At 49.9% G+C, this 14,102-nt stretch overlaps 1 long non-coding RNA gene and 1 other non-coding gene across 2 annotated transcripts; both read left to right on the top strand.

Annotated features, from left to right (window-relative positions):
- The first annotated feature begins 6,805 nt into the window (after positions 1-6,805).
- LOC134738778 (uncharacterized) lies at positions 6,806-13,478 on the top strand. Its single transcript, XR_010124787.1, has 2 exons — positions 6,806-6,946; positions 12,430-13,478. It is a non-coding gene; the product is annotated as an uncharacterized LOC134738778 (long non-coding RNA).
- On the top strand, positions 8,609-8,800 carry LOC129018565 (U2 spliceosomal RNA). The gene has a single exon (XR_008495376.1). It is a non-coding gene; the product is annotated as a U2 spliceosomal RNA (small nuclear RNA).
- Positions 13,479-14,102: the final 624 nt, after the last annotated feature.

The following is a 14,102-nucleotide window of genomic DNA, read 5'->3' as shown; positions in this document are numbered from 1 at the left end:
TCAAAATTAAAATAAAAATAATTTTTTTTTTTTTTTGAGATGGAGTCTCGCTCTGTCGCCCAGGCTGGACTGCAGTGGCGCTATCTCGGCTCACTGCAAGCTCCGCCTCCCGGGTTCATGCCATTCTTCTGCCTCAGCCTCCCGAGTAGCTGGGATTACAGGCGCCGGCCACCGCGCCCGGCTAATTTTTTGTATTTTTAGTAGAGACGGGGTTTCACCGTGTTAGCCAAGATGGTCTCAATCTCCTGACCTCGTGATCTGCCAGCCTCGGCCTCCCAAAGTGCTGGGATTACAGGCATAAGCCACCGCGCCCGGCCTTTTTTTTTTTTTAAAGACAAGGTCTCACTCTGTCACCCAGGCTGGAGGGCAGTGGCAAGACCATAGCTTACTGCAGCCTTGAACTCTTTGGTTCAAGAGATCCTCTGCCTCAGACTCCTGAGTAGCTGGGATTACAGGTGCATGCCACCACATGTGGCTAGAGAACTACTTTAGATTGGTGGAAGAGTGTGCAGGAGAAAGTTTCAAAGAGGCGACACTGAGCCAAGGTTTAGTGACACTGAATCAGATAAGCATCATTCTTCCTCAGAGCTGTCTCCTCCACCAGACTAAGTGATCAAGGGCAGCAGCTGATTCTTATCTGTAGCTCTACCAGCACCATGCCTGGCACACACAGGCAGTCAGAAAATCTTGTGTGAATTAATGAATGCATGATGGAATAAATGCAATCAGAGGGCTCCCTGAGTATGAGAACCAAACCTCCACTCTTAGCGTGGGAGTTTCCCAGCCTGGGGTCCTTGGGCCCTTGGGGGTTCTGTTGATACTGGGTTGGCCAGGAATTCCTACAAACCCTGCATTTCTAGGCAGTATCTGAGTATTATAGAACTCTCAGGCCTTTATTGGAGAGGAGGAACTTAAAGGAGAAAAACAAGGACCAAAAATGGGGATGACACTGGAGAGAGAGGTTGCCCTTAGGACATGCTGGAACACCAGACTGAAATTCAGTGCGTGAGTCCCATCCTTCCATTCCTCACTAGTAGTGTGACTTGAAAAAGTAAAAAGCGACTTCTGGCCGGGCGCAGTGGCTCACGCCTATAATGCCAACACTTTGGGTGACTGAGGCGGATGGATCACCTGAACTTAGCAGTTCAAGACCAGCCTGGCCAACATGGTGAAACCCCGTCTCTACTAAAAATACAAAAAAATTAGCAGGGTGTGGTGGCGCACGCCGGTAGTCCCAGCTACTCCGGAGGCTGAAGCAGGAGAATAGCTGGAACCGGGAAGGCGGAGGTTGCAGTGAGCCGAGATTGCGCCACTGCACTCCAGCCTGGGCGACAGAGCGAGACTCCGCCTCAAAAAAAAGTAACTTCTCCGCCTGGGAGCCTCGGTTTCCTCATCCTGTAATGAGGGGCTTTAGATGTCTCCAGGTCGTTTCCCCATAACAGTCCATGCTCTGAAGTAAGGGAGGGTAGGAGGATGGGTGGAGCTCGTCTAGGAAGTGGCTGAGAACATCCTTGTCTCTGCAGCATCTTAACCAATTACCTGTCTTCGTGAACAAACGAGGGAAAGAGGAGTCTGCAGGAGTAGGGGGTGGGGTGGGGGAATGGACGCTACGGAGCAGTTATCAGCTCGGCAATCACGAAGGCCCATTTTTCAAATCCCAGTTCTGTTTCCTCATGAACAAAATGGAGAAAACCCAACCTATCGCTAAGTATGACTGTGGGGCAAAAATGTGCGAAAGGGCCCCAAAGATACCCTTCTCCCCAACCAGGAACTCTTTCCCTGGCAACCACCCCAAAATCAAGTCCTAGGATGGAGCCAGGGGCTAGAAATAAGTAGATGCTGCTCCCTGGTGGATGTATTTGTCACCGCCTGATTGGTGAAGAAAAGCGGAGTCGTAATGGATGAAGTTATTCAGGTTCCTTTGTCGGCTCCCGAAGTCTCCTTTCAGACAGGGTCTTTCCTACAGTTTCAGGTTGGAGGCAGAAAATACACCTTCTTCAAGTTTTTAGTGTGTGTTTGATACCAAATTAAAATGAACACTATTTGAGCAGAAACTCTAATTTTGATGACATTTTCCATGTATTTACAGAGGGTCAATTAGGTCCGGGGAACACTGAGGCAGGCAGGAGAGGGCTGCAGGGTTGGGAAGATTTTTTTTTTTCCTAGAGAGGGTCTTACTCTATGACCTAGGCTGGAGTGCAATGGTGTGATCTCACCTCACTGCAACCTCCATATCCTGGGCTTCAGTGATCCTCCCACCTCTGCCTCCTGAGTAGCTGGGACTTACAGGCTCTCACCACCACGCCCAGCTAATTTTTTTTTTTTTTTTTTTTTTTTTTTTTTTTTTTTTTTTTTTTGAGGTGGAGTCTTGCTCTTTCACCTAGGCTGGAGGGCATGATCTTGGCTCACTGCAACCTCCACATCCTGGGTTCAAGCGATTCTCCTGCCTCAGCCTCCCGAGTAGCTGGGATTACAGGCATGTGCCACCATGCCTGGCTAATTTTGGTATTTTTAGTAGAGACGGGGTTTCACCACGTTGCTCAGGCTGGTCTCAAACTTGGCTCAAGCAATCTACCTGCCTCGGCCTCTCAAAGTGCTGGGATTACAGGCGCCAGCCACCGTGCTTAGCCTCGGGAAGGTTTTCAAGAGCTCAGTTGCAGCCATGGTGTAATCTCTGCAGGCTATCCACGTGGGGACAAATGTCCAGAGTCCATTTGCTCAGGAGCCTGGAGCTCAGGGGAGGCCTTAGTTGGAGGAGTGGCCTTGGGTTGTCAGTGAGAAAAGAGTCCTGAGATGGGTGGAATTCCCCAGGGAGCAATGGGGTGAGAGGAGGAAAGTGGTTCCATAACACTATCATGAGCATCTCCACATTCAAGGCAGGGGAATGAAGTGAAAGATGGAGAAGCAGCATCTGGAGAGGTAGAAGGGAAACCACAGGACTTTAAAAGGCCACAAAGCTGCAAGTGCCTGAAGCCAAGGAAAGTAAGGACTTGAGGAAGGAAAAGGGAGTGGCCCTCAGCATCCAAGGACTGAGAGGCCAGAGGGAATTCGGACAGCCTGGGGATGGGGGTTCCCAAGAAGAATGTCTAGGGGTGGCTAGAGAAGGAGGCTGGAGATTCGGAGGAGAGTTATGTGAACAGAGGTGACAGTGCCAAGAAGGGTTCTCTCCAGAAAACGTAGAGTTGAACAAAGACTAAGCTGGCATTGGAGAACTTGCAGGAGACCAAGGGAGCCATCAGGAAAGCAACAGCAGATGGAGGTTACGTCCTTCTGTGACCTTGCAGACAGGCAGTCATAGACCACCCAGGATTAGCCCTTATTGGACACAAAAGGAAACTCACAGGCTCTTAGATCTCAGCAAGAATGTCAGTCTCAAAACCAGATTTCATGGCCTGGGTGCCAGGACTTCCTGAGGAGCAGAATGAGGGCCTTGATGGTCGAAAGAGGTGTTATGGGCTCTTGGGACTTGGTGTGTGAAAGGCAATAAGCCCATAGTTGGTGGGGTGGGGGGGCTCCTCTGCCTCCCTGTGGGCTCTGCAGACCACCGAAGACCAGCTGCATCCCCCCGACTGCATCCTTTCAGCATGTGCCACCCTTGGGGAAAGCCACCTGTGAACTATGTCAGGATGGTTGTTCTCATTTCCCCCAAAATTTGGAGCCCACTCTGAGGTCTGGCACAGCTCAGAGCTCTAGGGTAACCAACTCTCCCTGATCACCTGGAACTTTGACAGTTTTAGTTCTCAAAGTCCCATATTCCAGGAAACCCCTAATCCCCTAGCAAACTGGATGGCTGGTTACCCCACCGGGAGCTCAGACCTCCTACTTGACTAGTGAGTTTTGAGGTCACAGGGACCATCCTAAGTTGTGGGACAGAGGGCCTCTGGACTCCTGCAAGAGTCTGTACTCTCCTACCTGTGTCCTGTGCCTGAGGAGTGCGATCATGAAATAGAAAGTGAAAAACATGGTGACAAGTGGAGAGAGAGGGAAGAAGAAAGAAAAAAGCTTCATATTTTACTACATTTTTTCCTTTTAATAGTGATGGTGTCTCACTATGTTGCTCAGGCTGGTCTCAACCTCCCGGGCTCAAGTGATGCTCCCGCCTCAGCCTGCCTGAGTAGCTAAGACCACAGATGCACACCACCATGCCTGGCTAATTTTTTATTTATTATTACTATTTATTTTATTTATTTATTTATTTATTTATTTTATTTTTGAGATGGAGTCTCGCTCTGTCGCCCAGGCTGGAGTGCAATGGTACCACCTCAGCTCCCTGCAACCTGCACCTCCCAGGTTCAAGCGATTCTCCTGCCTCAGCCTCCCAAGCCGCTGGGACTACAGGCACGCACCACCACGCCCAGCTAATTTCTGTATTTTTAGTAGAGATGGGGTTTCACCATGTTGACCAGGATGGTCTCGATCTCTTGACTTCATGATCTGCCCACCTCGGCCTCCCAAAGTGATGGGATTACAGGCGTTAGCCATAGCGCCTGGCCCTTTTTTTTTTTTTTTTTTTTTTTTGAGACAGAGTTTTGCTTTTGTTGCCCAGGCTGGAGTGCAATGGCACCATCTCACTTCACCACAACCTCCGCCTCCTTGGGTCAAGCAATTCTCCTGCCTCAGCTTCCCCAGTAGCTGGGATTACAGGCATGTGCCACCACACTTGGCTAATTTTGTATTTTTAGTAGAGACGGGGTTTCTCCACGTTGGTCAGGCTGGTCTCGAACTCCCGACCTCAGGTGATCTGCCCACCTCAGCCTCCCAAAGTGCTGGGATTACAGGCATGAGCCACCATGCCCGGCCTATTATTATTATTTTGTAGAGACAGGGTATCCCTATGTTGTTCAGGCTGGTCTTGAATTGCTGGGCTCAAGTGATCTTCCCACCTTGCCCTCCCAAAGTGTTGGGATTACAGGCATGAGCCACCACCCCTGGCGTCCTCTATACTTTTTTTTTTTTTTTGGTCTTTTTTTTACAATTTTTATTTTTATTTTTAAAAATTATTTGTAGAGACGAGGTCTTGCTATATTGCCCAGGCTGGTCTCAAACTCTTGGGCTCAAGCAATCTGCCCCCCTTGGCCTCCCAACGTGCTGGAATCACAGGCATGAACCACCGTGCTTGGCCCTTATATATATATATATATATATTTTTTTTTTTTTTGAGACACAGTCGCACTCTGTCACCCAGGCTGGAGTGCAGTGGCATGGTCTTGGCTCACTGCAACCTCCACCTCCGAGTTCAAGCGATTCTCCCGCCTCAACCCCCTGAGTAGCTGGAACTACCGGTGCGTGCCATCACACCCAGCTACTTTTTTTATTTTTAGTAGAGATGGGGTTTCACTACATTGGCCAGGCTGGTCTCTGACTCCTGACGTCGTAATCCGCCCTCCTCGGCCTCCCAAAGTGCTGGGATTACAGGCGTGAGCCACCGCGCCTGGCCTTGGCCCTTATATACTTTTATAGTTCCATTTTTTTCACTTTGAAATCTTTGGCCCACTTGGCATTTATCTTGGTATATGGTGAGTGAACCGTGATCGTAACACTGCACTCCAGCCTGGACAACAGAGGGAAACCTTGTCTCAAAATATAGATAGATATGGCCAGGCGCGGTGGATCATGCCTGTAATCCCAGCACTTTGGGAGGCCGAGGCAGGCGGATCACGAGGTCAGGAGATGGAGACCATCCTGGCTAACACGGTGAAACCCCGTCTCTACTAAAAATATAAAAAATCAGTCCGGTGTGGTGGCACGCGCCTGTAGTCCCAGCTACTTGGGAGGCTGACGCAGGGGAGTCGCTTAAACCCGGGAGGCGGAGGTTGCAGTGAGCTGAGATAGAGCCACTGCACTCCAGCCCGGGTGACAGTGCGAGACTCCGTCTCAGAAAAAAGAATAGATAGATAGATAGATAGATAGATAGATAGATAGATAGACAGACAGATAGATAGGCCAGGCGCAGTGGCTCACGCCTATAATCTCAGCACTTTGGGAGGCCGAGGTGGGTGGCTGCCATATTGCACTTCACAGGGTAATAGAATGGAGATGACAATGACACGGTGGAGATCGGGGTAAAGTGAAATGAGGGAAACGCTGAGAGGTTAAAAAAAAAGTAAGGGGGCACCAAAAGACTCAGCAATCCAGATAAATGGCTTGATTATCTTATAATCGAGATAAGATATATTGCATTGAACTATTATTTATTTTGATTACTGAAGGGTTCTGGAGGATCACCCCCTGAAATTCGAATCTAGAGGACTGACCTCACCCTAATCCTGGCCGTGGCTAATAATAACGCCCATCTCTTAGGGCTGTTGAGTGAACTAAATGAGATAATGCACGTGGAGCCCTCCTCGGACCCGAGGCTGGCATTGGGAAAGGCACAGTTTATATTTTTTGACCTGGTTGTTCACCAGGCAATCCCTGCCATCCCGCTTTCCATCCTGCAGGGGGAGCATGACTGACTGAGTGTCACTATCGGATCTATGATACCTTCTTGCTTTTCTGAAATCAAATAAAAGAGACAGAAACTCTCATCTCAACTGTTGTGTTAGGATGGAGGACGGGAATGGTAAATGCTGACGCTACAGGCGGCAGTCTGTGCCTCAGAGAGAAAATTTATCCCAACCTTGCTGGGGGCCTTGACGCCCATCTTCCTCCAGAGCACCCCGACAGTCACCCCGCCCTCTGGTGTCCTCCCACCCCGAGCCCGATCTTCCCCCTTCACGCCTGCCCCGGGCCAATAGCCTCCTAACTGCGTCCTCTCTGATTGAGTGTGTCGTGCTCATTACGCCCTATCCGTCGTTTCTTCGCTCCACAAACGTTTACTGAGCGCCTTCAACTCGCCAGGCACTAACTAGACTAGCGCAGGGAAACGGGGATAAGTACTGATGAGGGTCCCAGCCCTCAGCGATCGGATTTCAGAGGGGGAGATAAAGGATTGCCCAGAAGAGTGGTGAGTGGAGTTGTTGATACAAACAACGGGGTGCGACGAAATACACAGGAGGGCTGCTAATCACATATGGGGTGGGTGCCGAGGGCCCTTAATTAAGGGAGGCTTCCTGGACGGGTGACACCCAAGCGGAGTCCTGACAACCTGCATCAGAAGTAGCCAGGCGAGGAGGAGGTGAAAGGAATCCACGTCCCGAGCAGACAGGCAGCTTTCCCTACACGGCACAGGACACGGTCCGTGCACCGAAGCCACAGGAGACGCAGGCACAGGAGCTGGGGAGAATCCTTGCCGGGCCCTCGCCGTCCACGCGCCGCCTCCCTCTGCCCGGTGTCTGGTGTCAGCCTCCTGCCTGGCAGAGGAACTCCAGCCCCTGCTCCCCAAAGCTCCTCCAGGCCTTCCGCTTGCCTGACTCGGAATGGGCCCGTTGTCCAGTGGGTACGAGGCTGGTCTCCCCGCCCGCTGGTGACGACGTAAAGATCCAGCGCAGCCTGGTTTCCTCTTGTGATGATATCTTGCGACCTCGTCTTTCTCCAGGAAAACAGGGACCGCTTTCCGCCTACAGGTCTCTTCCACAGACCTATCTTGTTTTCACCCCCTGTCTCTTTTGGTTCAGTCTTTTCGCTCATACGAACAAGGAGGTCGCCCCTAGCCCAGCCGCGGCTCCTTAGCTGGAGGCGGGCCCGGGGGGGTGGAGTCAACCGCGGTGGCCACGCCTCCTGGGAAAGGGCAGGGCATGCAAATTCGAAATGAAAGCCCGGAAACCCCGGAACTAGAACTGGTGTAAGATTTCTCTTGGTTTTTGTGTTGTTGTTGTTGTTTTGTTTTTTGTTTGTTTGTTGTTGTTTTTGAGACGGAGTCTCGCTCTGTCGCCCAGGCTGGAGTGCAGTGGCGCGTCTCGGTTCACTGCAACCTCTGCCTCCCCGGGTTCAAGTGATTCTCCTGCCCAGCCTCCCTAGTAGCTGGGATTACAGGCGCGCGCCACCACGCCTGGCTAATTTTTGTATTTTCGTATTTTTTTTTTTTAGATAGAGTCTCACTCTGTCGCCCAGGCTGGAGTGTAGTAGCGCCATCTTGGCTCACTGCAACCTCGGTCTCCCAGGTTCAAGAGATTCTCCTGCATCAGCCTCCCAAGTAGCTGGGACTACCGGCACGTGCCACCACGCCCGGCTAATTTTTGTATTTTTAGTAGAGACGGGGTTTCTCCGTGTCATCCAGAATGGTCTCGATCTCCTGACCTCGTGACCCACCTGCCTCGGCCTCCCAAAGTGCTGGGATTAGAGGCGTGAGTCACCGCGCCCGGCACGCCCGGCTAATTTTTTTGTATTTTTAGTAGAGATAGGGTTTCACCGTGTTCCCCAGGCTGGTCTCGAGCTCCTGAGTCGAGACGGGGTTTCTCCGTGTTAGCCAGAATGGTCTCGATCTCCTGACCTTGTGATCCACCCGCCTCGGCTTCCCAAAGTGCTAGGATTACTGCTATGAGCCACCGCGCCCGGCAGATTTTTCTTTTAAAACGTGGAGAATAAGAAATCGGCCGGAGTGTGTAATGGCGTCAATATTGGTGTGGACGAGACAAAGTGAATGAGGCAAGGAGCGAGGCTGGGGCTCTCACCGCGACTTGAATGTGGATGAGAGTGGGACGGTGATGGCAGGGAGGAAGACGACGACATTGCTTCTCGTCCTTTTGGCTAAGATCAAGTGTAGTATCTGTTCTTATCAGTTTAATATCTGATACGTCCTCTATCCGAGGACAATTATATTAGATGGATTTTTGGAGCAGGGAGATGAAATAGGAGCTTGCTCTGTCCACTCCACGCATCGACCTGGTATTGCAGTACCTCCAGGAACGGTGCTCCCTCTCCTGGGATACAACGTGTTTGCAAGGTTAGAAAGAAAAGACTGCGCCGGGTAGGTTAGGATAGTTGGTAGGTTTTCTTACTCCTTTAAGTATCATAAGGTTCATGATTTATGGAGAGTATCCTAGGACCCAAAACGAGAATATTCATTTCCGAGTAGGGAACATGTTCGACTTTACTTGGAGGGCTTGTAAATCTCAGCTTGGCAGTGGAGGGGTGATGACCTTTCAAAGGGATGGATTCCAGTGGTGTGTTGCCCAGGCTGGACTTGAACTTACTCTTTTTGTTTGTTTGGTTTTTGTTTTTTGTTTTTGAGATGGAGTTTAGCTCTTGGTGCCCAGGCCGGAGTCCAACGGCACCATCTCGGCTCACTGCAACCTCTGCCTCCCGGGTTAAAGCCATGCTCCTGCCTCAGCCTCCCGAGTATCTGGGATTACAGGCACCCGCCACCATGCCCAGCTAATTTTTGTATTTTTAGTAGAAACGGGGTTTCACCATGTTGGCCAGGCTGGTCTCGAACTCCTGACCTCAGGTGATCCACCTGCCTGGGCCTCCCAGATTGCTGGGATTACGGGTGTGAGCCACTACGCCCAGCTGAACTTCCTCTTCAGCCCCTGGAGTAGTTCTACTTTAAGGCAGGCACCAATGTACTGGATACAAACTTCCTTTTTTCCCCAGGAAAAATGGAGGCACAGGTAATTTAAGTTATCGAGGAACACACAGGAGCAGAACTCGAGTCCAAGCATCGTGGCTCCACCCTTCATGCTTGATGCTTCTTTAGGCTCCATTCTAGGTATGTATATCGTTTACGGGATCAGCCACCAGCAGTTGCCTTGCAACTATGATGACAAATCTCTCCCAGCTCTTTTGGGTCTCATCCCTGTATCTATAAATTGCATCCCAGCATAAAGATCAGAATGTTCCTTTTGCTGACCCAATCTCTCACCCTTTCCAAACTCCAGAAATCTTGTCTGGCCTTGGCAAAACTACCCCCTGCTTCTTTCTCTAAAGCCTGTCTTCAGGCCGGGCACTGTGGCTCATGCTTGTAATCCCAGCACTTTGGGAGGCCCAGGTGGGAGGATGGCTTGAGCCCAGAAGGCCACAGTGAGGTGAGATCACGCCATTACACTCCAGCCTAGGCGGCAAAGCCAGAGCCCCATCTCAAAACAAACGAACGAACAAACAAAGCACAAAAGAAACAGCCTAGGCAAGGTAGTGAAGCCCTGTTCAGGGTGATGAATATCTGTACAACAGCTATTTCAGAGGCTGAGGCAGGAGGATCAATTGAGTCTGGGAGGTGGATGCTCCAGTGAGCCGTGATTGCACCACTGCACTCCAGCCTTGGTGACAGAGCCAGACCCTGTCTCAAATAAATAAAAATTAAAATTAAAGGAAAGAAAGGGTGGAAGCAGAAGTGGGTCCTATTGAACTTCAAGCCTTCAAGCTACAGCCGTGGCTGGACAGGTTGAACTAGCAGGCAGGAGCAGACACCATCTTGGCAGGGATTAATGGCCCTGAAGCATCATCAGGAAGAGGGAGTGGTGCTCTTATGCAGGGAGGGCAGGTGGAATATGTGTGAACTCTGGTGATCTGTTTGGGTGCCACGTGTTACTCCCAGGTCCACCTGTGACATGAATGGACAAGTGCAGGAACCCTGACTTGAGAAAGATGTGGCCTCGAGGGGTTTAGACTTTTCAGGAATGAGAGTTTGGGTCACTGTAGCCAGGGAAACCACCAGGATTAACAGAGGTGACAGCTGAGAAGGAGGGGGGGATTTGGAGGGGAGAGGACTGGTTGAGTACCAGGGGCAGCCTTGTGACCAAATGCAACAAGAGGGGCTATCATTTGACTCACTAACTTTCTGTAGCTCTATGCAGTACAAAAGAGCAGGAGGTGAAAGAATGGCAAGTAGAATGAGGGCCGGAAAATAACTGGAATGAACCCACACATTCCTGATTGACATTGACAGTAATATACAGGTACAGGCAGGCAGAGGCGTTTTCTCTTCAACTGATTTTGAAATCATTCTCTCTGATAGAGTACACAGCTATCTGAAGGTACACAGTGACCATCAACATTTACCAAGCTTTGGGCAAATGTTAAGTGTCATTGTTGTTGGTTTAATTTGATATTGTTCTCTATTGAATAACGTGCACAACAAATTTCTGGATTTTTATTAAAAGAGCATCTCCTGTGCTACATGCAAATATGCGATCTGAGAAATTCTGACCCTGGCTATTAAAGTATAAAAAGGTTTCCTTGTCTCAGAACAATGTTAGAACAGACATCAACTCACTGCTTCTAGAAGAGCAGCCACTCCTTGATTTCACAAACTCAATAAACAGTCTCAGTTGTTGTTTAGTGTCATTAGGAAGACCACTATTTTGACAGAGGTTTCTAGATCATGTCACAATGACATCAGATATCAAAGAAATGAGTAACAGGTTTGGTTATATGCAATGGCTACCCTCAACCCCCCCCCCCAACTTCCTGTCCAGTCAAATTCCCTCTGACCTGCTGTCTGCATCTGCCTCTCCAGAAACAGGGCAGACACAGGATTGTCAAACGTGCTTGCTTCCACCGTCTCCCTCTAATGGTGACATGGACTCTGTTCTCAGTAAGCACCTCCCGCCCCGCCCAAGGGTCCCTACCACAGCTCCCTGGCTCTGGGTCCACTTCTCTGTACCTTGGACATGGGCATAACATGTTGCCCATGAGGCACAGGATGAGTAGCAGGGGCAGCCCTGTAACCAGCTGCAGCAAGAGGGGCTGCTGTTTGGCTCACGACCCTTATGCAGCTCTATGCAGTACAAAAGAGCAGGGGAGAGAAGAATGGCAAGTGGAAGGGGAGGCGAAAAATAACCGAAACAAATGCACATATATGATCGTGGCCTTGGGTTTTCATTTCCTTATGAGGGCTCCCGTGTCACGTAAAACTTACATTGAGTGTCTATGCTTTCCTCCTGCTAATCTATGTCAGTTTGAGTCTCAGGCCCAGCAGAGACCCTAAGGAGATAGAGGTAAAGTTTTGCCTCCCCTACACAGTCATTGCCCACTCCCACCCTCATCTTGAGTTAACCACTGATCTACTTTATGTCTACAGAGTTCCCGTTCCTGGCATTTCATATGAAGGAAATCACACTGTATGTGGTCTTTTGTGTCTGACTGATATCTTTCTCTGAGCGTAATGTTTCTGAGGTTCATCCCCGTTGCGGCATGTGCCATTATGTTGTACCATTATGTTTTTATTCCTGAATATCACATTTTGTTTATCCGTTCACCCACTGATGGATGTTTGAGTAGTTTTCAGTTCAGAGCTATTCGAATAATGCTGCTCTAAACATTTGCCTCTAAGTCTTTATAAGGACATATGTTGTCATTTCTCTCAGCCTGCCTGCTCGTTACACATTGGTGTTCCTGCAATTCTGAAACATGTACTCCTCTTCTCTTACACAAAATAGTATCTCTGTGTCATCTCTCCCAGTCCATGGCTACTGGGGACCACCTGTATACCTCACCCCTGATCATAGAAACAGAAGTCCAGTCTCTCTATGTTTTCAAAGGCCTCCAAGATTTTCAACTAACTCTTTCTTTCTTTCTTTCTCTCTCTCTCTTTCTTTTTTTTTTTTTCAGGTCTCGCTCTGTGGCCCGTGGTGCAGGACAGTGGCATGACCATGGCTCACTGCAACCTCGACCTCCCCAGCTCAAGTGACCCTCCACCTCAGCCTCCTGAGTAGCTGGGGCTACAGGCGCATGCCACCATGCCTAGCTTCATATGTGCTTGCTTCCATCCTCTGCCCCTAATGGTGCCACGTACTCTGTTCTCAATAAGCACCCTGGCCCATGGGTCTTTAGACTCAGCCTTGATGAGGTAGACCTCATCTCTACCAAAAAAAAAAAAAAAAAATTAACAAAAATTAGCCAAGTGGCTGGGCATGGTGGCTCACACCTGTAATCCCAGAGTTTTGGAAGGCCAAGGCAGATGGATCACTTGAGGTCAGGAGTTCAAGACTAGCCTGGCCAACATGGTGAAACCCTGTCTCTACTAAAAACACAAAAATTAGCTGGACGTGCACGCCTGTAGTGCCGGCTACTTGGGAGGTTAAGGCAGGAGAATCGCTTGAACCCGAGAGGCAGAGGTTGCAGTGAGCTGAGATTGTGTCACTGCACTCCAGCCTGGGTGACAGAGCAAGACTTCGTCTCAAAAAAAATTAGCCAGTTGTGGTGATGCGCACCTGTAGTCCCGGCTACTTGGGAGGATGAGGCAGGAGGATTGCTTGAGCCTGGGAGGTCAAAGCTGCAGTGAGCCACGATCTCTTCACTGGATTCCAGCCAGGATGGCAAAGTGAGACTGTGTATCAAAAAAACAAAAAAACAGCCGGGCGCAGTGGCTCATGCCTGTAATCCCAGCACTTTGGGAGGCCGAGGCAGGCAGATCACGTGAGGTCGGGAGTTCGAGACCAGCCTGCCCAACATGGAGAAACCTCGTCTCTACTAAAAATACAAAATTAGCCAGGCGTGGTGGCACATGCCTGTAATCCCAGCTACTAGGGAGGCTGAGGCAGGATAATCGCTTGAACTCAGGAGGCAGAGGTTGTGGTGAGCCAAGATCGTGCCATTGCACTCCAGCCTGGGCAACAAGAGTGAAATTCCGTCTCAAAAAAAAAAAAAAAAAAAACAAACAAACAGAAACAAGTAAAGGAGCCATATGGAACACTAACTTTGCTGGCTGCTGCAGCCAAACAATCTCCCTTCCCCCACCAAGGCCACACAGATTGGCACAGTTCTGTTTCTGTTGCTATAAGTGAAAGTTTTTGGTTGGTAACTGTGAAGAGGCCCCGGAGGGAGAGAAAAGAATGGTGGGGCTGGGCAGGGGGCGGGGGTGGTGGAAGGAGTCAGAGAGGAGGCAAAGGAAAATAGGGAAACAAATGGTATCTCTCTCCAAGCAGATCTCTTCAACTACCTGTGAAAACTGATGTGATGAAAAGAGGAATTTGAAGGAGCCATTCCAGAAGACAGGGCAAAAACTGAGGTGCAATCAGGGCCAAGAAAAACAGAAATAGCAGGACCTGGAGTTGCATAGGCTGAATAGTTGAATAGGCTGCTCTCCTCAGCTGGCAGGAAACCTGGCAGCCTTCTGGTACCCAAGGACTGAAAACCTTAGAAGCACCTGGAGTTGGCAGCCTTGGCATGGTCAGGTTGGCACCTCTGGAGGTGCCCAGGCTTCCCTGGCAGCATTGTGAGCAGTGGATGGTGTTGAAGGGCAGCCAGAGGAGGAATGGAACACATGCTCCTTGCTAACCACA

The sequence above is a fragment of the Pongo pygmaeus genome, chromosome 19, assembly GCF_028885625.2.
Source record: "Pongo pygmaeus isolate AG05252 chromosome 19, NHGRI_mPonPyg2-v2.0_pri, whole genome shotgun sequence".
Classification (NCBI taxonomy): Eukaryota; Metazoa; Chordata; class Mammalia; order Primates; family Hominidae; genus Pongo; species Pongo pygmaeus.
This window is presented reverse-complemented; position numbering and strand designations above follow the sequence as displayed.